Source organism: Miscanthus floridulus, chromosome 9, assembly GCF_019320115.1.
Source record: "Miscanthus floridulus cultivar M001 chromosome 9, ASM1932011v1, whole genome shotgun sequence".
Taxonomy (NCBI): domain Eukaryota; kingdom Viridiplantae; phylum Streptophyta; class Magnoliopsida; order Poales; family Poaceae; genus Miscanthus; species Miscanthus floridulus.
This window is the reverse complement of record NC_089588.1, coordinates 109060027-109079983: the sequence shown is the minus strand read 5'-3', so window position 1 is coordinate 109079983 and position 19957 is coordinate 109060027. Positions and strand designations below refer to the sequence as shown.

At 44.2% G+C, this 19957-nt stretch overlaps 1 long non-coding RNA gene and 1 pseudogene across 1 annotated transcript; one reads left to right on the top strand and one right to left on the bottom strand.

Moving 5' to 3' along the window:
* Positions 1-4325: 4325 nt before the first annotated feature.
* LOC136482602 (uncharacterized) lies at positions 4326-6393 on the top strand. Its single transcript, XR_010765132.1, has 3 exons — positions 4326-4518; positions 4605-4695; positions 5905-6393. It is a non-coding gene; the product is annotated as an uncharacterized lncRNA (long non-coding RNA).
* A 5824-nt stretch (positions 6394-12217) lies between these two features.
* On the bottom strand, positions 12218-16927 carry LOC136484097 (DEAD-box ATP-dependent RNA helicase 52C-like; annotated as a pseudogene).
* Between the last annotated feature and the right edge of the window lie 3030 nt (positions 16928-19957).

Below are 19957 nucleotides of genomic sequence, written 5' to 3'. Positions count from 1 at the left end.
CCACCAAGGAAAAAGATGAATCTGGATCAGTGATTCACCTAGATCCATCGTGGAGCAGCTCCGCCATGGATCTAGGATTCACCAAAGTGTTTGGTACAGCTCCACCAACATATCTATCTCACTTCCACCTTGACCCCACGCGTCAGGGAGCATAATGCAAAAATATAGACTTCATCTTCTTCCTCCTGACATTTCACACGCAGGAAGTACGTGAGCTCGTGGCCACGGCTTGGGCGTGGCCCCAAAGCTCGCTGCCATGGCCATGGCGAGCGCTCAGCCAGGAACTAGCAGCCACGCCATGGAGGGCACGCGGCCCGACAGGCGCGGCGCAGGGAGTGCGGGGAGCACGGGCCAGCAGGGCCGGCGGCGTAGGGCGCACGTTCGTAGGTGGCTCACGCGCGGCGGTCGGAGACGGGTGCGTAGGTGAGTCACAACGGAGAAGAACGGGAAAAGAAAGAACGAACCGTTTTTTCCCACTGATCAGTGGCATGGTGGGTAATTTTTCCCAACTCCACAAAACTTGGATTTGGTGGAGCACCCCCTGAGGTGCTCCACCAATTTGGTGAATCTAGGGCCAGATCCACCCTTTTGGTGAATCAGATCCACGGTGAAGTTGGTAGAGCTAGAACCGTTTGGCAAAAAAAAGTGGATCTGAATCTAGTTTTGGTGAATCCGGAGCTGATGAATCTCTACCAAACAGGCCCTAAATATGTGTTACTCCCCCAGGAATCAGATTATCAAGGACCCCCTTAATGCGACCCCTGTTTTTGGCCTTGTCAAGCATAACACCCAGGGCATCTGCCACTAAGTTGAAGAGAAGAGGAGAGAGAGGGTCCTCCTGTCTCAGCCCTCTAAAGGTTTTAAAGTATGGACTCCTAATACCATTAACATTCACGCAAACTTGCCCCCCTCACATAGTTTCCATAACCCAAGAAATCGTGCCGCCCTATCTCGAGCTCGCAGTGCCGCTGTAAACCCTAGCCGCCGCCACTGGTCTCGTCTCGCCGCTTCGCCGCCGTTTGGGGTTGCTTGCCGGTCCTAGTAGGAAGGTAAGGGGTGCCCAAGGCCTCTCGTTCAACCCGCCTCTCTCTCTCTCTCTCTCTGTGCTGCTCGCGTGCTCGCCGTCGTAACCTAGCCGCCAAACCAAGCTCATCGCCGCCTTCGCTTCTTCATGGCTCTTACCGAACCCCTCTTCGAGTTCGCAGTGCTTCTCTCTCCCTCCCAGTGCTTTTATTTCGACCAATGACGCTCGGGTTCACGGAAACGATGAACGCCAGCGAGGTCCGGCCTATTCCGACAATGCCGTCGCCGTCGGTTCACTGTGCGTCGGTGACCCCTTCTTCCCCTTCTAACCTCCACCGTCCACATCAGATATAACGGTCCGTTCTAACCATACCGGTTCGGCCATCACTGTTTCAGAAAACCCCCTCGCTATCTTCATTATTCTGCCCGCCGTCCTCGGTTCAGATTTAAATCACGAATTTATTTACTTTATTACAAAAATAGTTCACGTTAATTACAGAACTGCCATCTAGAGCCCAATTTCATCACATCTTCTTCGTTTTAGATCAGATTTGAGTGCAATTTGCGCCTATGTGATCGTAGCAAAGCTTAGATCAGATTTATAAGCTTTTTAACATCTTTTTCCACTGTTGGTGTACTGTTCTAATCTGTAGTCCATGTTTGCTAAGCATGATTGCGTCTAGATATCGATGCTTGTGTGTTGCTATGTGGATAGCAGTACGTGGGTGACTAGGAGTACTTTGTTAATGACCAGGACCAGCAGGAACCTTTTGAGTAAGGCAACTATACAATGGGATCATCCTTGTTACCTATGAACCATAAATTCACTATAAATTCATGTGCACGTGTCTAGTTTGTTCCCCCAAAGGATTGATCTAGTACTTCATTACCTTGTACCTTGATACCTATGGCTTTACTTGCATATGAGTAGTTTTGCTAGCTCTAGATTTAATTATACATGATCTAAATATTGACTAATGGCTTTATGCAACAAAGGATAAAACTTGCTTTTTAGGAACATGGACGTAGGGCGAGGGAGCATTTGGCTTTTATACATGATGCTCTTGGTCATCCCTAAGGACTTATTGTGAGCAAAATTCGGGACTTACAGTACAACCATTAGGGCTATATGACTCTAGCTTTAGTTTAGTAGAAGGACCTTTTCTAGCTTGTTAGTGGTTACCGAATGGTGCAAAAGGGGTTTGACTGAGTTGGGTATAGTGTGTCATCTGTCCCTATGTGTATAGCCTGCCTAAAATGTGCCATTTGGAAGGGGAGTTCTATCTTTGTAGGCCATTAGAACCTAGCGGCTACAAACTTCTTAGACAAACCTTTGAAAAACTTCATAGTGTACCCTACCTACTCACCTTGAAAGTGTTTTGACAATAATTAACCCAGGCATATGGGCAACATGACTCACGGTGAAAGTGTATAAACTCTATAGAGTGTAAAACTATTATAACAGCCATGCTCGTAGTCACGAGCGGCCTTGAAAACTAATAGAATATTTTGTTCACTTAATGATGATGATTATTGCTATCTTATATGATCATGTGGTTTAATTGGGGCTTAAGCACAACTATATACTACTTAAATATTAAAATTGTGACTCATTAAAATGCTAATCGCAGTAAACTAGTGTCATCCTTTTGAGCTTCATAACCCGATGTTGTATCTGCTGAGTTTGATATGTACTTATGCTTGCTTTACTTTTGTATACTTTGGAAAAAATTCGGATGGGTATGAGAATGCTAGATTCTGGAGCATTTAGGTTTGTGATCCACCAGTTAGTTGTCCCTATGGAGTGGAGTCTTCACCCGAAGATTAGAGTTGTCTATCCGTTGTTTTTGCCTAAGATTATCTTCTTTGTACTAATATGTTATGTATTAAGCATGGTCCTTTGAGATTACCCCTATTTATAGCCATATGCGTTATTTGACTTCATGGGCTCACATATGGTGTGTTTCTAGTTTTGTCCTTAGAACCCGGTGCTATAAAGTGGTGTCAAAGCCATTGCTGACTGTAGGACGCAAGCCCAACTAAAATTGGCCATCTTAGGATGCTTCTTGTTCATCTACTTCATGCTTTCTGTCTTCATCTTGTTATTTGCTAACAGATGCTCTTCATAACTTTGTTCTATTATATAAAATCAATTGCCTCTATTCTAACTCCATCTTGCTCGAATGAGTGTTGGAGGATACCTTCCCTCGAGGTATGCGCCTATGGAGCCCCATGATGAGCCTGAAGTTGAGGAGATCCCAGAGGAAACTCTCGGGGAGGAGGATGTTGTGGATACAGTGGACGTGGAGGATGATGAGGAGGAAGAAGTGGAGATTCTAGCCAAGGAGAACCACCATGAAGAAGATGCCATCCCTAGAGGTGGTCAACCTGAGCATGGTGCCCCTAAGCCACCACAGGATGCTCCAGCAGAGGAGGATGAGTCCCCCATGGGATGGACGAAGTATTACTACTCCAAGCCAGGAAATGACGCTGGCTACTATCACTCCCATCTCATGAGGACACTTCAACCTACTACTCTGACCTATAGCCCTCTGTGGAATATTATAGTGAGGAAAACAGGCATCCCTTGGAGTCTTCCCACTGGAAGTCGACAGTGACTATCTTTATTTGGGACGAAGATAAGCAAGCTCCTCGGGTGAATTTCGTCTACGACCATGTCGCTAGTCGTGCCACTATGGTGGATAGCATGGAGGATGCAGCTCTCCACGCCTGTCTGGGCCTCCGTGCTTGATGTTTTCAGGCTATGCGGGAAGACCAATTCTGGTACATTCCTCTTTACCGTGGGGATAGATGGGCTATGATGGAACCTCATGACGTTGGTCCGACTGTTGAAGTGATGATCTGCTTTGCTCACAAGTAGTTGGTACAAATTGAAATTCTTCCAAAGGAGCTAAGAGCTGAAAAGAAAGCACACAAGCGAACCCGTGAGCAAAACGATGGCTTAAGAGAACATCTCAAGATGCCCAAGATCTACAGGAGGATGCCCTGTAACACCCCAAAATATGTGTTATATGTTAAGAAGCGTAAAGTGGTAAATAATTAAAAAGGTGTCTTAATGAGTGGCAAAACAATATTTTTTAATCCGTTGCTCGGATAGACGATCAGATCCTATAGTTACATAGAGCTCATCGAATTCATGTCATTTGACTACTCATACGCATTTTTTTGACTTCGGATCAAGAAGCTATGGTTGTCGGAAGATTGGGGGAGGAAAAAAATGTGTGAACAGTAACGTTGTTACTGCAGTGCGCGGCTGCAGTGCCCGCCTCGCCATTTGTTTCATCGAGTCCTTTTAGTTTCCTTCCTTGGGCTGTTCCTTTCTTCTCCCTACAAAACCTAATCCCCTTCGTCTCTTGAACTGCCGCCACCGCCTCATATTCACGAGAGAAGAGAAGACCCGAGGGTAGAGAAGAGAGAAGAGGGCAAGAAATTAGGGCCGCTGTTCGTCGCTGTATCGTTCTTCCTCTAGAACCGGTTGGTCATCTTCTTCTCTTCTTGTTTCCCTCTCAATTCCATGCTTCCCTTCGTTGTTCTTGATGGTGTTCCTACGGGTGGAGTAGATCGAGACGACAAGAGGAGTAACAGTGGGGATCACAGCAAGTGAAAAATAGGAGATCAATCGTTGTGTATCATGTCACAGTTGCTTTTGGGGTAAGATCTTTGTTTCCCTACTGTTTTGATGTGAAATCCATGCTAGGGTTTACCGTATTGGGTCAATTAGTTCACGGGGTTAAGGTTATAACCTCGAATTTGGGCCCTGCAGTTTTTCAGATTGCGCAGTCATGGGTTTGGTGCTGTTTAGGGCCAGTTTTATATGTCTAAAAATCATACAAAAATTATATGCAAGTATTAGACTTGATTACCTTTCTTTTGGCATAGAAATTACATTTATAGACTTTATGGTTGGGGAGATATGGTCGTTGTTTGATGATGCTCTTGCACTGTCAGAATTCTGGACAGTATTAGATGCATTTAGTTTTATCGTATCTAAAGTCCAGAACCTCGTGGAATGATCTAAATGAAAGTTGTGTGGAATTTCATAAGCTTTCCAGATTGTTAAACATCATAGATTTTGGATCATTATAACTCTAGTTATGTGTGTTTTAGTCAGCTGTTGTTGTTCTGCTATCAGAAAGTATAGTTATATTCTTCGCTTGTTATGAGTATCTTTCAATCCTTAAAATCCAAAGGTTATAACATGAAGGTCGTAGAATATTAGTTAATATTTCTATATTGGTAAATCTTATAATTTTTTAATTAGTATATCTCTAGTTATGAATTTTAGAAGCTTGCTGTCCTGTTTTTGTTGTTAGAAAAGTTCAGTTAAGTTCAGAGGTTGTTTATGCCATCTTGGAGATCTCATATGCTAGATTGTTTTATATAAAAGTTGTATATAATGGTGTTTTCCATCTTCAGTATGAGTTTATTAATTTTTGAACATGTAATTTATCCACACAAAAAATGTGAAGCATGGTTGCTGCTGTTGGTGGGTTGTTTGGTCGCTGTTTTGAGGGAAACGATAGCGCAGGCCGTATGAATGCTTTATGTGTTATTTGTATGTGTTAGTATGAGTATGTTTTTGAGGTAATGATGTTTGGAAAGGTGGTGTACCTTTGGATCATTCTTCGCTCATGTTCTTGCATCGTCTTTCGAGGCAAGTAAACATAGAGGTGGTTGCTACAGCTTGACTTGTTATTTATTCTACCTACACTTTTTCATAACATGAATGAAACCAAGATGATATAATCATGAAATCACTTATCCTTTAAAGTAATTTATACATGATCTTCATTGTTGAATCTTTCTTCATTGTTTTATTGTCTATCATCACTTATTATTCTCACCCTTCTATCTTTCCAGGTGCTTGATTGGATGCTTTGCTTGAACGGATCGGATTAGCGGCACATCTTCACAGTTTCACCCACATTTAGATATAATAATATCACTCTTGGATTGTTGTAATAAACTTAGTTTATCTTCATGGTGATCCTTCATGGTTTAAACCAAATATTTAAGTTGGAGCTTTACTTAATTATAGTTTTGTTCTTGTTGTTGCTTCCGCGTTACACTTTGTTCATGGGTTTATGTTGCCGAGTTTTAGACTTTGGCATGAGGGAAGGGATGTTAGTGACATCCTGGGCTTTTGTGGCACCTAGGGTGTTACATGCCCCCTGCCTTTTCACCATAGGAGTTGGATGTCCCTTCAATGTAATAAAAATTCTAGTAGCATTAGTGAGTCAAGTCTAATGTGTGCAGTGTGAACTTTGGTTTGCTTAGTTGGTTTATGATTGTGTTTATGGTTGAGTTGGAGTTTTTGTAATGAGTGCTGGGATATTGTGGGCATGTCCACAAATATCTTAGTTAAGTATTTAAGGTCTAAGATTAATGAATAAATAGTTTGAGTTGGTTATATCATGCTCTCTCAGTTCTGTTTTTCAGACCAATCTGCTTTAATCTTTATGCTCATTTAATTCCATAAGACCAAAAATAACGACATTTTTATGGGAATGTATCTTTCTATGGCCTCAAGAATCACCCTTTTATCTGTTATGGTTTGGGAGATATAGCTGTTACAAGTTGAAGTTTCTGCGCTGCCTGGAATTCTAGCTGTCTCTGTTGTCCTCTGTTTTTTACTAATTTAACAACAAAAACTGGAAAAATGATCTAAATAAACGTTGTAAATAACTTCTTAAGCTTTCCAAGCATGTAAATAATGCCTCTGTTGGGTATCTGGAACTCGAGTTATGACTGTGTTTACCGATCTACTGTTGATGGACCTCGCCCAGAAAACTTCTAGCATTATTCTTTATCTTTTATAAGTGATCTATAACTTGGATATCTCTAAATTTTTTACCACTGTTTTGGAAAAAACATGGCCACCAAGGGTAGAAGAGGCAGAGGTGGCAGAGGTGTTGGCAATGATCCACCACCACCACCACCGAGCATTGAGCAATTGCTGGTAGTGCAGACGTAGTTGATGCAGACACTAGTGCAGCATATACAGAATCCACCAGCTAGAGGAGCGCCACATGTTCCACCTCGGGACAAGCGTGGCGAGTTTTTGAAGGGTCACTCTTTGGTGTTCAATCACGCCGCTGATCCTTTGGAAGCTGATGATTGGCTCCGTGCAGTGGAGAAGAAGCTAGAGATAGCGCAGTGCAATGACCGCAAGAAGGTGCTATACGCATCTGGCCAACTTCAGGGAGCAGCATAGGACTAGTGGGAGTCATTCTAGTATGGACGTCCCAACAATGCTCCTGCTATCACTTGGCAGGAGTTCAGAGAGAATTTTAGGTCTAATCACATTCCCACAGGTTTGGTAGAGCTCAAGCAAGAAGAGTTCTAGACTCTGAGGCAAGGATCAATGAGGTGAGCGAATATCAGGACAAGTTCACTCAGTTGTCATGCTAGGCTCAAGGGTCTGTACGATGGCCTCCAGTTGCAGCTAATGTCCAACACCTACGCCAATTTTTATGCCTGGTCGACCGCGCTATCGTGATTGATAATAAGCACAAGGAGATGGAGGCAAAGAAGAGGAAGGCTCAAGAGCCAGTTTTTGGAGGAAATGTTCACCAGCGCACCAATCAGCAGTAAGGCTATCAACAAAAGTACAAGGGACCATCCAATCAATGGAACTGCAACCAGAGCCAGTAGCGTCCCTAGAACTAGTAGCAGAATGGCAATCAAGCTCCACGCTAGGGAACGCCCAACAACACCCCAATGAAGAGCAGTGCCCCAAATACCCCCAACAAGTGCTTTGTGTTGTGGTGATGTTGATCATCTCTCTTACAATTGTCCCAAGAGGCAAAACTCCAGCAGAAACCCTGAAAATCAGGGGCCCTACTCAACCAAACTTAAATTTCACCTGAATTGTTTGCCAGCTTGTTTTCATCCGTTAGTTATGAATTTGATCAACTCTCTGTAATAGGGTTTTCTCATTTTGTGCTGTTTTGTGACTCCAATAGTCCTTGTAATTAGGTTAGTTCTCTTGGTTAGCCTTCCACTAACCACCCCTTTGTACAGCGCTCTCTACTTTTAATAAAATGTTGGGGAGCTTTGCTCCACAGTTTGAGCTCAAAACAAATCAGGGCCCCCTACTTACTGTGTTTCTCTTTTTTCTTCTTCACATACTCTATAAATTCTATCTGTTTGACAGGACGTATTTCAAACAAAAAATGCTAGGAGTTCGTACAAATTTCTAAAACTCAAATCAACAAATTCTCATTAAATTCAAATTTCAAAAAAAATGTAAATAAAGTATCATCCTAGGGCAAATGTATTCTCAACATAACTATAGTTTTACAAGCAAGGTTCATCACATCAATCAAACTAAAAGGACCTATGAATGGACCAATGGTATGGTGCACGGCAACAATGAGATCATGATTACCGTACTCCGCTTCGACCCAGTATTGCTTCATGAGATCATTATCATCAGAAAAATACCCTCTAGAACAATGAAAATGATAATCAGAAGTTCATTCAACAATTAAGTTAGAGTAGCTACAGATTCACAAGGTTCCAGCCCCCCCTCCACAGATTGTTACTTATGCTGAAAAATCACAGTAATGACTCAGGATTTTGAGAAATATGAAGCAAGTACCGACTCTGCTTTAGGATACATCTGCTGCCGTACAAACAAAAAACGCCAGTACAAACAAAAAAAGTGCCGCCCATATAAAGCTTTTATATACTATTGTGGTTTCTAGAGGCGATGCTCTCCTCAAATTGTTAAGCTTCTGCCAAGTCTGAGCTTGTTAAGCTTCTCTGCTATGTTTTTGTATAGTGTTTATGTTTCAATTAGCAGAACTTTTGGTGTTCTGTATGTCAGTGAGATGGAGTGGGTGAGGGATAGTCTAGGCCAGGTGAGAAAAGCCTAAGCTGAAGAATTTGCGGTTTTGAGTATTTTAAAATTTTATTTAACCACTAGCAGAACTTGAAATACTAATTATAGAAAATTCATAAAACAGCAAATCCATTTTTAATAGCATTTTTATGTTTTTATCTATCTTATAAAAGCCATAAATCACCAGATAAGCTTATTATGTTAGCCATAATAATTATTTCGTACAATATGTTATTTATTTTATTTAGGCTAAACTATTCACCCAGAAATACTGGAATCAGCATGGTATAATGTTAGGTAAAATCATGTTGCCAAAATTAAAGATTCAAGCCAATCTGAGTAGCATAGAATGTATTACAAATTTAATTCTATGTTTAAGTTATAAACGCATGAAAATGTAGAAAAGCTTTAAATAATTTAATCGATATTTTTATTGTACTGTATAACTCAAGTGTGCCTAGGGAAAATATAAAAGGTTCCTATTGCTTGAAAAGTAAAATGATACAAAGATAATAATAAGCCATCACATGTTTTGTGATAAAATAACAGCATGTTTTCATCCAAATCCTTAAATTCAGTAAGTGTATCTATGACCTCAGCATGTTTTTTGTCTTTGATATGAACCTGGAGTGCTTAACTTGGAATAACTTAAATGACCTAGTGTACGTATAAAATAAATCAAGAAAAAATTAAACTTGCACATACATATGGAAATTGCTAATAGGTACCTTTTTATATAAAAACTTTTAAAGTATTAATCTAAGATAGAAGGTTAGCAGAGCACAATTACAAACTTAAACCTAAATGTGTGTGACAGATGTGTGCGTGCCAAGGTGCCATGCGTATGGGCTCGAGCTGAACTGGCTAGGCCACAACATGGGTGGTATGATGCCGGTGAAGTTTTGCTGCTTCACACTAAGCAAGCGATGACGAACTAAGGGACGGTAAAAGGGAGGTGAGAGCAAAAGAAGGACCAAAGTGAATGATAGAAGAATAGTGGTGGGAGTGAGGGACGACGGATCGAGGGATAAGGAAAAAATGTGTATAGTGATTTTTTCTACTCCAAGGTGTAGTTTACCCCGTCTTCAATATACCACCTACATCCTCAATTATCAGTTTGAATATTTTTATATATATACTCATTTTAAGATACCTCAATTTTTACTAGTTGCAAAAATTCAATGGAGCTCATTTTAGTATATTGTTATAATATCATTATGCTAGTTTGTAAAAATAAGTATAACAAAATTGTTATAATACCATGATGCTAGTAAAAAAAAATTAGTATATTGTTTTAAACTACTTTGTTATTCAAACAAAATCTGCCCAAATTTTGAATTACGTGCCTACATGCTCTTGCCGTGCATTTTATTTTCTTTTCAGTTCTGTTGAATCAATCTCACAATCTTCATAAAGAGCCCAAACTTTATGGGAATGTCGAAACTATAAACAAATTGAACCATCTTAAGGACTAGAAACAGGTCAATCACCTTCTGTGTATGTCACATGAAACTTAAATGACTAGCAGCCACTTTAATTATGCTTTTAAGAGATGCTTGTGCAATTGTATTGATAACCGGACTTGCTAGCGCCTGGACGTCTGTCTAGGGCGCTAGCGTCTAGATGCTGCCACGCACGTAAGAGAGACGGCGCCCGCCTGTTTTCGCGCCCCCCCCCCCCCCCCACCACACGGAACCCCATGCTGCTTCCTGCCCCAACCATCGCGCTCGCTCTTTTTCCCGATGACTATCACGCTCGCATGTAAGAAAAGCCACATGGGTCCAAGTCACCTGCCCTGCTTGCGGAGGCGTCAGCCAGCCCCAGGCCCCCGCACGGTGACCCATGGGGGCGCCCCAGAAGCAGCGGCAGGCGTTTGCAGCAGGTGAGTCCTATTACAACATGTGCAACATCCCGATCTACTTTTGCAACATCTAGATGAAAACACTTGCAACATACGTTTGAAACAGCTGAAACACTTGCAACATACGTCTGAAACACGTGAAAACACTTGAAATCCATTGCAAAAACATATACAACAACCAGATCTACTTTTGCAACATCTAGATGAAAACTTGCAACATACGTATGAAACACTTGAAACATATGCTTGCAATATGCATGTTATGCAACATGCAGATAAAACACTTGAAACATGCGTTTCAAACTCCTGAAACACCTTAAACATATGCTTGCTACATGAAACATACGCTTGCAACATGCGTATATAACCATTGCAACATATGCAATATCCAGATGAACACTTGAACAAATACATTTGAAACACCTGAAAACACGACATCGTCGGCGGCCACGGTCAGCCTTGTGGGGAACTACGGTAGCCAGCAAGCGGCGCTTGAGTATAGTGGAAAGCGAGATGGCGGCAGGCGGGCGGCTCGACGCGGTGGAGAAAGGAAGGATGGTGCCAAGTAGGCGCCCAGGTGCGCCACAACCGTCGTCATGGACCACGCCGCAATCCGCGGCAGCGTGGGCTCAGCGGTGTGTGGTGGCGCCCCCGCGGTGGAGGCAGCAGCGGCGGTCAGGCGGGTGTGGCCTCCCGCGGCGAGGCGCCACCCGCTACTAGAGAAGGTCGTGGCAGGCTGGTGCCATGCCCATGGCTAGGCGTCCTGCACGCTTGAGAACATCGTGGCGAGGCACCCCCGCGCTGGAGAAGGCGAGCAGCTGGCAACATGGTGGAATCTACCGCGGAGGTCGATGGCGTGGTGCGGCAATGAAGAATGCCGCGACAAGCGAGCGAGGAGGATTGGGGAAATCGGTGTCCAGCAGTTGTTTTATAATAGAGAAGTGTGGGCCTGTTGAGCCGGTCCGTTGCATAGGCCTGGGAAGCCGTCGTCCGGACTGCTGGACGCCCCACAAGGAGCATTTCCGATTGACAATTTGAACAACCAAAATGCATCATCGAAGTAGTGGCTCTTATAATATGGTACAGATGTGATTGATCCATCTGGTACAATAGGATAGGATCGGTTGTATTGTGTAACGTTACGACCATTTTCCACCTCTATTGTTAAGATGTCTCTGTAATCTATGTAAACAGGAATCATCCAATTCACAGTACGTTTCATATTTTTGCATGGTATAATAGAGGCAACCCCCACGCACATCCGTAACGGTGCATAAAAATTGGGTATTGCTTGTTCAGATACCACTAGAATCAGAACTTAGAAAGCCACGGATATTGAGACACAACATGACAATACAAAACCAAACATAAGCACAAACATCTGCACGCGCATATCATGTCATGGCAACATTACCACCAGAAATAAATAAATGAATGAAACAGTAATACAGGAGACAGCATCTGGATGACATTGATAATATCAGTTTTAACTCCATCCAAAACAAATTCGCAGTACACAATAACTGGAATCTTCTATGAAGAAACCAGCACACACAACTTCCCCCTTCTTCCTCTAAACAAGCCTACATAATTTATTGTAACCAGCCTCACCTCACAGTATATACATTACAACACAGGGATCTAAAGGACTATCATCATCATCCTACCGCTTCTTCAACCTCCGGGTGTCAAGACTCTGAATCCAGGACAAAAATCAAGCCGCAAAAGCCCCCTCAACACAAGCTTTACAACCGACCACCAAAATTTGACACTAAAAGGAAAGAAAAGCAAAGGGAGAAATTTCGCACCAAGCACTACATGTCAGCCTAGCTACTATCCCTACCAAGGAATTTCACCTAACTAGGAATCTCGTGTGCTTGAATGTCCTCAAGAACGCTCTCCGTAATGGACATCTGCAAGATAAGACTGCTGCGAGTAGTAAACAGAAAAAAAAAAGGGGATGACCACATTCACCTTGTACTGTTGCTGTATAACAGCTCCTACCAAAAATGTATACCTAAATGAAACTAGAGTAAAAAGTGACCTAAACTTGGCAGACCCTACATGGGAGCAACTATAACATTAATCCCAGGCACTCGGAGCCCCAGCTCCACCACCGTATCCACCACCACCATATGAGGAGCCACCACCATAACTACCACTGCTGCCTCCACCGTAGTAGTCACCACCACCTCGAGATCCCCCCTTGCCAAATGAGGAAGAATCATTGCGGAAGTCACGGCCACCAAAGCGCCCCCCTCCACCTGATCGCCGGTTACTCCCACCACCACCATAAGAAGGACGAGCTGCATAGCGCAAGATCCATGCCGGTACTTCTTGGTTAGATTCTTGCATTAGGTCAGCAAGAGATCTTGCCAGTGATGAGTTATTATCATTGAAGAAGGCAGTTGCAAGTCCGCTCTTCCCAGCTCTTCCAGTTCTTCCAATCCTGTGTACGTAGTCATCAATATCATTGGGGAGATCAAAGTTCACAACATGAGCAACATGAGGAATGTCAAGGCCCCGAGCTGCCACATCAGTTGCAACTAAAATAGGAGTTTGCCCACTCTTGAAGGATCTCAAAGCATATTCTCTTTCCTGCCAAAAACAGTAGATCAATTACATTAGGAAAAGACCATTGTCAAAAAAACATGTTAGTTTATAACAAGTAGCCACAGACTTCTAAAAAATAAAGCCGAACATGGTTAAAGAATACAGCAACATTGGAACTTCAAACTTGATATATGAACAAACAAGTAGACAGCAATAGCAAAATCTTCTCAGTGTGCTATGTAGATCTAAAAGTGTGCTCTGTAATACTAACAATATCTGGATATAACAAAATGCTCAATAAAGCTTCCAGAACACCACTAAACCAGATAGCAACAGTAACATGTTTAATATGTATTTCATGGCACCGTCCAGTGGTATAAACATACTGCAGCGAACAATTATAGCTAAATGCCTCCGTTTCTAGGCAACATGAGCTGTTCTGAACAGACATGAGCTGTTCTGAACAGATTAAAAACAAAAACAAACCTGCTGGTTTCTATCTCCATGAATAGAAGTAGCTGGAAACCCATTCATGCACAACCAACTTTCCAATGAATCAGCACCCCTCTTTGTTCCCACAAAGACAAGCGTGAGAGTTTGCTGCAACAGAAAAGAGAGAAGAAAATGAGTACATAAATATAAAATATTAGAACGTTGATTGAATTGCAGAACAAAAAACCGATTGTCGAATATTACCTTTCCTGTATCTCTTTGTGCATGAAGAAGATCCATCAGGTGGCTTCTTTTATCTGACTCCTGCACAAACTCAACTCTCTGGGCAATCAAATCAGTACTCGACCCAACTCTTCCAACAGCCAGGAAGATGTAGTTATCCAGGAAATCCGATGCCATTTTCTGTATTCATTAGAGTAAGATCAATATTAAGCATGCAAATTGGAACTTTGACACAGAAAGTAATCAGCACAAGGAGTAACTTGATAAAGTTACAGATGTCCCAGATTGATCATTACCAAACAGATGTTCTCAACAAGGGAAAAAAAAAGATGGTTCAAAAATATATCTGGAGATCGGAACAAGTAACAGCAAAAGACAATCTGATGTCCACACTAATTGTTTCATTTTATGAAAATAAACAAGAAGCTGGATATGGACAAGACAGAAAGGAACCAGATATATACATGCACATATTAATAGATCAGGCATACTAAGGTATTTGTGTTAAATATTAGCACTGCATAACACAACCCATTACTATAGTATGGACAGTATCACATTGCCCACGTATTAAATTAAATATTCAGCTATACCAGTGTGGATTTATCAGATTGATCATTTCATTCATAGACAGAATTAAAATCCTGCAACACACTGAAGCACAAAAAACAGATATAAGATGTGCCAAAATATGCCAAATTTTCTCTGTTTTCCTATTTCTGAATAATTTCTAGCATGGAAATAAATGTTATCCCTCTAGAAACATATGCCAAGCTAATAGCCACAACGCCTGATCAAATACAGGATATTAGTGAAGAAATATAATAGAAAGTACAACGAAGACACAGATTTACTAAAAGAACAGCTTACAAGAAATAGGATCGCTTATTCAGGAAACGCACAGGTTTAACATTTATCATCGTCGTAATGCCAACAAAATATAAGAAAACCGCTAACCTGGATCTCTTTTGGGAACGTCGCACTAAACAACATTGTCTGCCTGACACCTGGAAGAGGCATGTCCATTTGCTCAACAATTCTTCTAACTTGTGGTTCAAAACCCATATCAAGCATTCTATCTGCCTCATCAAGAGCAAGGTATCTAATTGACTGCAAAGATACTCTTGCCCTTTCCAACATATCAACCAGTCGGCCAGGGGTAGCCACAAGAATGTCAACACCCCTCTCAAGCTCTCTTAACTGCAAATAAGAGTATAAATTTAGAATGTGATACAAATTTAAGAAAATAAGTAATGGTCAAAGGTTCAACCATTCCATAATGGATGTTTGGAAAAATATATTATTTCTAACCTAATGATAAATAAGGGGAGCTATATGTTGTGTACCATGCCTTGCAACCTTTAGTATTAACTACGTCACCTTTGCAATTGTAAAGGCTTAACACGAACTGAACAAAAATGTGCCATGATGCTTTAACAACTCTCTCTTTTGGTTAAATCTTGTGCCACGTGAATCACATGAACTTATCATTCTAACAGAAAAATCAATATAAAGCTCCAAATTCTCTGTGCATGGCTATTTAGACAAAATCTCGATAAACCTTCTTTTCACATGTGCACCAAAATTTCACCAAGATCATAAAAGTGAGAGGTCAAGCATGACCTATTTAAAGAGGCAATAGCATATACTGTACCGCGTAAACATTGCATTGTTGTCTACCAGGTAACTGTTACATGTAAACATTGCATTGTTGTATACCAGGTAACTGTTACATTGGGTCAGAAATATATGCCAAGCAAACAACTTTCACAAAACTAATCCAGCGATTAACAACTACAAATAGTCCATCAGTACATTAAACCATGTCAAATCAGCTGCCGAGATGTATTCAAAAACTGAAAAGAAAAAAGAGACTTTGACAGGAAAAAATAGACTGTACCTGCTGAGTAATTGGCGCTCCTCCATAAGCAACAACTACCCTAACACCAGTCTGATACGAAAATTTCCTCGCCTCTTCATGAATCTGCAACACAAACAAAAAAAGAACATCGTAGTATTAGCAACCACCCACCACATACATGAATGGATCTGCCGAATCTTGCTCTAGAATCATGCTCTAGAATGACCGACCTGCGTGGAGAGCTCTCTAGTAGGCGACAGTATGAGCGCGGACGGGTAAGCGGTCCTCATCCCCATGCCCCCACCCCGCTGCGGCCTCCCCGCAGGCGGGCCCTTCATGATGCCGCTGATGATGGGGAAGCAGAACGCCGCCGTCTTCCCGGACCCCGTCTGCGCGCAGGCCATGAGGTCCCGCCCCGCCAGCGAGATCGGGATGGCGTGGCGCTGCACGGGCGTGGGGCGCACGTACTTGCACCGGCGGATGTTGTCGTTGAGCGCCTCGCCGAGGTCGATCTCCGCGAAGGTCGAGACGGGGGGAGGGACGTCGCGGCCGGACGTCTCCACCGGGATGTTCTCGTACGCGTCGAAGTTGATCCCCGTGTTCTGGTGCTCCTCGAACGGGGTGTCGGCGGCGGAGAGGGAGGTGGGGGCCGGGTCGGAGTCCGCGAACGGGTCCGGCTCCCGGTCCCACCGCCCGCGGGGACGGCCCCCGCCGAATCCGCCGGCGGCGGTGGGGCGGGAGAGGAGGTCGGCGGTGGAGCGCGGCGGCGGGGCGGAGGAGGCGGGCGCGGAGGCGGGCGGCGGCGGGGCGGTTGCGGAGGTGGGGCGGGACGTAAGAGGAGCGGGCGGGGCCGTTGGATGCGGCGGCCGGGGCGGGGGCGGTGACGGTGACGGGCGGCGGCGGGGCGGGCTCGGCGTCGGCGACGTCGGCACAGGAGGTGCGGGAGGACGCCATGGCGGCGGCGGCGAGGGGATTGCGGATTTGCGCGGCGGCGGCGGCGGATGGGGAGGGGAAGGAGGGATGGAATCGGGTCGGGGAGGGGGATTTGGTGTGAACTTTTTTTTCTGGGTGCGGGGGCGTGGGGGTGGGATTTGCGATCTCGTCTCGGTGGTGACTGGTGAGGTGAGGTGAGGTGGGTGGGTGGACGGGAGCAGGGCCATGCTGCTGCCTGCGGCTAAAAGCGGGGTCGGGGTGGCGAGGCGGTGGGAGAGGCGTGGCGAGAGCACGGGGACGACAGGTGGACGAAGCGAGACGCAAAATATCTTGCCTGCCGGCGTCGGCCTTGGAATCGGTGATGGCTGGTTTCGTGGTCTTTTTGGTGACGCGTAGCGGGAGGACGGGAGGGATGCGGCTTCTTGGTTTGGTTTCGTGACGTGACGTGTCCTGCTCCATCCAGCTTTTTTTTTTCCGTTTTTTTTTTTTGCGTGTTTGAGCTTGCTTCGCGTAGTTGCTCGGCGTGACAAACAAGGTGTTCTCAAATCGGATCAGACGGGGCGGGTCAAAAAGAAACTCCGGAGCCGATTTTAAGTTTCTTTCCTAGACTGAAACTAATTGTAGGGGTAATGTGCACCGAAAACATACGTCTCACCTAATAATAATTTATATATATACCTAATAATAAATATACAAAATTTCTGCCGTACTTTTGTTCTGCCTCTTCTTCTAGTCCGCTTCCTAATTTCTGTCGTACTCTTTTTTTTTTTTGGCCTATTCCTTCCGTTTTCCTTTCCGAGTCCACGTTCAACCCACATTTCAGTTCACATCCCGTCCCTATTCCGTCTATATTTTTTTTCCAGCACATCTGAGTCCCAACAACAAAAACACCCACAACTATAAAAAGACGCAAAAAATACAAGCCACATGAGGTTTAAACCCAAGTCTCCAACAAGTGATTGCATACGACCACGCCACATGCTTTACATGATATACAACAAAATATTTTAGATTCGATCAATAGTTAAGTACTTGCTTATAGCTCACGGGACCAAACAAACAAGTGTAAAAACATACATTTTTTTTCAAAAGGACAACGAGCTTTGCCCCAATTTTTAGGAGAAAAATAAAACAAAGTGATGGCCCATTTTTTGAGTAGAAATCTGACAAATTTCTGCCCACAAAAAAATTTCGTCCAACTCTTCCGCATTTATTTCCACATCCGTTTCTATTTCAATCGCTGCTAGCTAAAACAAAGTGACGGCCCATTTTTGTAAGTAGAAACCAGACAAATTTCTGACAAAAAAATTTTCGTCCAACTCTTCCGCATTTATTTCCACACCCGTTTCTGTTTCAATCACCGCTTTGCTCGTCTCTGCTTACGTCCTTGTTTAGATTAGGGTTAGGAATCAATATTTGGCATTGTAGCACTTTCGTTTGTATTTGACAATTATTGTCCAATCATGTCTTAACTAGGCTTAAAAGATTCGTCTCGTAATTTACAATCAAACTGTGTAATTAGTTATTTTTTTTATCTACATTTAATACTCCATGCATGTGTCCAAAAATTTGATGTGATGGAGAGAGAGTGAAAAAACTTGCAATCTAAACAATGGCCTACGTACGGGAGTTGTGGCTGTTGCCTGGTTCAATCCATTTCCTTTTACGTGTGTGTTTCCGGTTTATGTGGTGCATGCTTCCCTCTATGTTACGTATAAGAATTTGAGTTTGGGCGAATGGAGGGGTTTTAGTTTGGGCGAGGATAAGAACATGTCGAATCCTCGACCCAAGAAGTCATCCCGCATGAACCTGCCCATAGGCTTCCACTGGGTCTCCATGGCGACGAGGAGCCCCGGCGGCTTGCGTTGTAGCCTCGTAGGTAAACCGAGGGTGGTTCTTGATCCGGCTAACGGCGTCTAAATCACGTCGGAGCTCGGCCAGCCGCCGCTGCAACTCCTCATCGGGGAACACGGACCCGTGGCCGCGTTAAGCTCGCTACGTATGGCCGATCAGGCGTCCGCGGTGCTCCATGCTGGCCAGCTCGCCGGCTACTATATTCAGCTGCTCTATTCGGCAATACGGGACTCTGGCAAGCACAGGCGCAGGCACCGCGTGAAGCCTAGGGCTGCGGCGGCGCTGCGACGAGCTGGGGCTGCCAGCCGAGGGGCGAGGCTCGGCCCCATGAGGGCAACGGCAGCTGCCGGCAGGCGAGGGCCGAGCAGGCTGGGTGCCGCCGCGCCGACGCCGGCGAGTGCGAGATGTGCGAGCGGGAGGCAGGAGCGGCGGCGCGTGATGCAAGCGGGAAGAGGAAGAAGAGCCACGAGCAGTGCGTGACAGCGTGAGCGACCGAGGCACCGAGAGATTCTGGGCTTCTTTTGCACGGCTTCGGTCGGCTTCGGCTTCATCTATTTTGCGCAAATCGAGGCAGTGTAGCGTGAAGCTGTTTCGTAAGCCGGGGTTAAAATGAACTAGAAGCCGGGAAAAATCAGTTTTTCTGGCTTCACCGGCTTTGGCTTCATCGGTGAAACCGTTTTGGATAAGCCGTGCCAAAGGGGGCCTCTATGGTTTGCCCTAATCTGCTCCTTACTGGGCTGTTTGTTGTTGGGCCAAAATTGAAGACCTGCTCCAAAAAAAAAAAACAATTTCGGCCGCAACTAGGGCCATGGCCCTGGACCTAGTCCTGGTCCCGACCCTGCCGGTGAGGACGAGCGCCAGCGCGGGCCAAAACGAGGTGGAGCTAGAGCGCAACGACGACGCGGAGCTTAGGTGCTTAGACCGCGATGACGACACATAGTGTGGAACAAACGATTGCAGTGAAGCTAGGTCGGCCACTGGCCACAGGCTGCGAAGGCGATGCGCGAAACTTGGCCGCAGCCGCAGGACATAGCCGCGAGGACGAGGTGGAGCTCGAGTGCACCATGCTTTCTCAGGCTGTTTACGTCTGGGTTGTCTAGGTCTAGCATTGTTTTCTATTTTGTTTTCATTCAAACAAGAGGTACGTACTCTTATGTCTTAGCTTTTTATTAAAAATAAGTATTTGGTCTCAAGTTAATGAGCATGGCCTGCGGAGTTCAATTTATAAGATGAATTAAAATACATGACACATCGTTGGATAAATCTACAGTATTTTTCATGTTGGTACGAGTTAGAGCAAAACACAGTCAATTAATTTGAAGGCGAATTG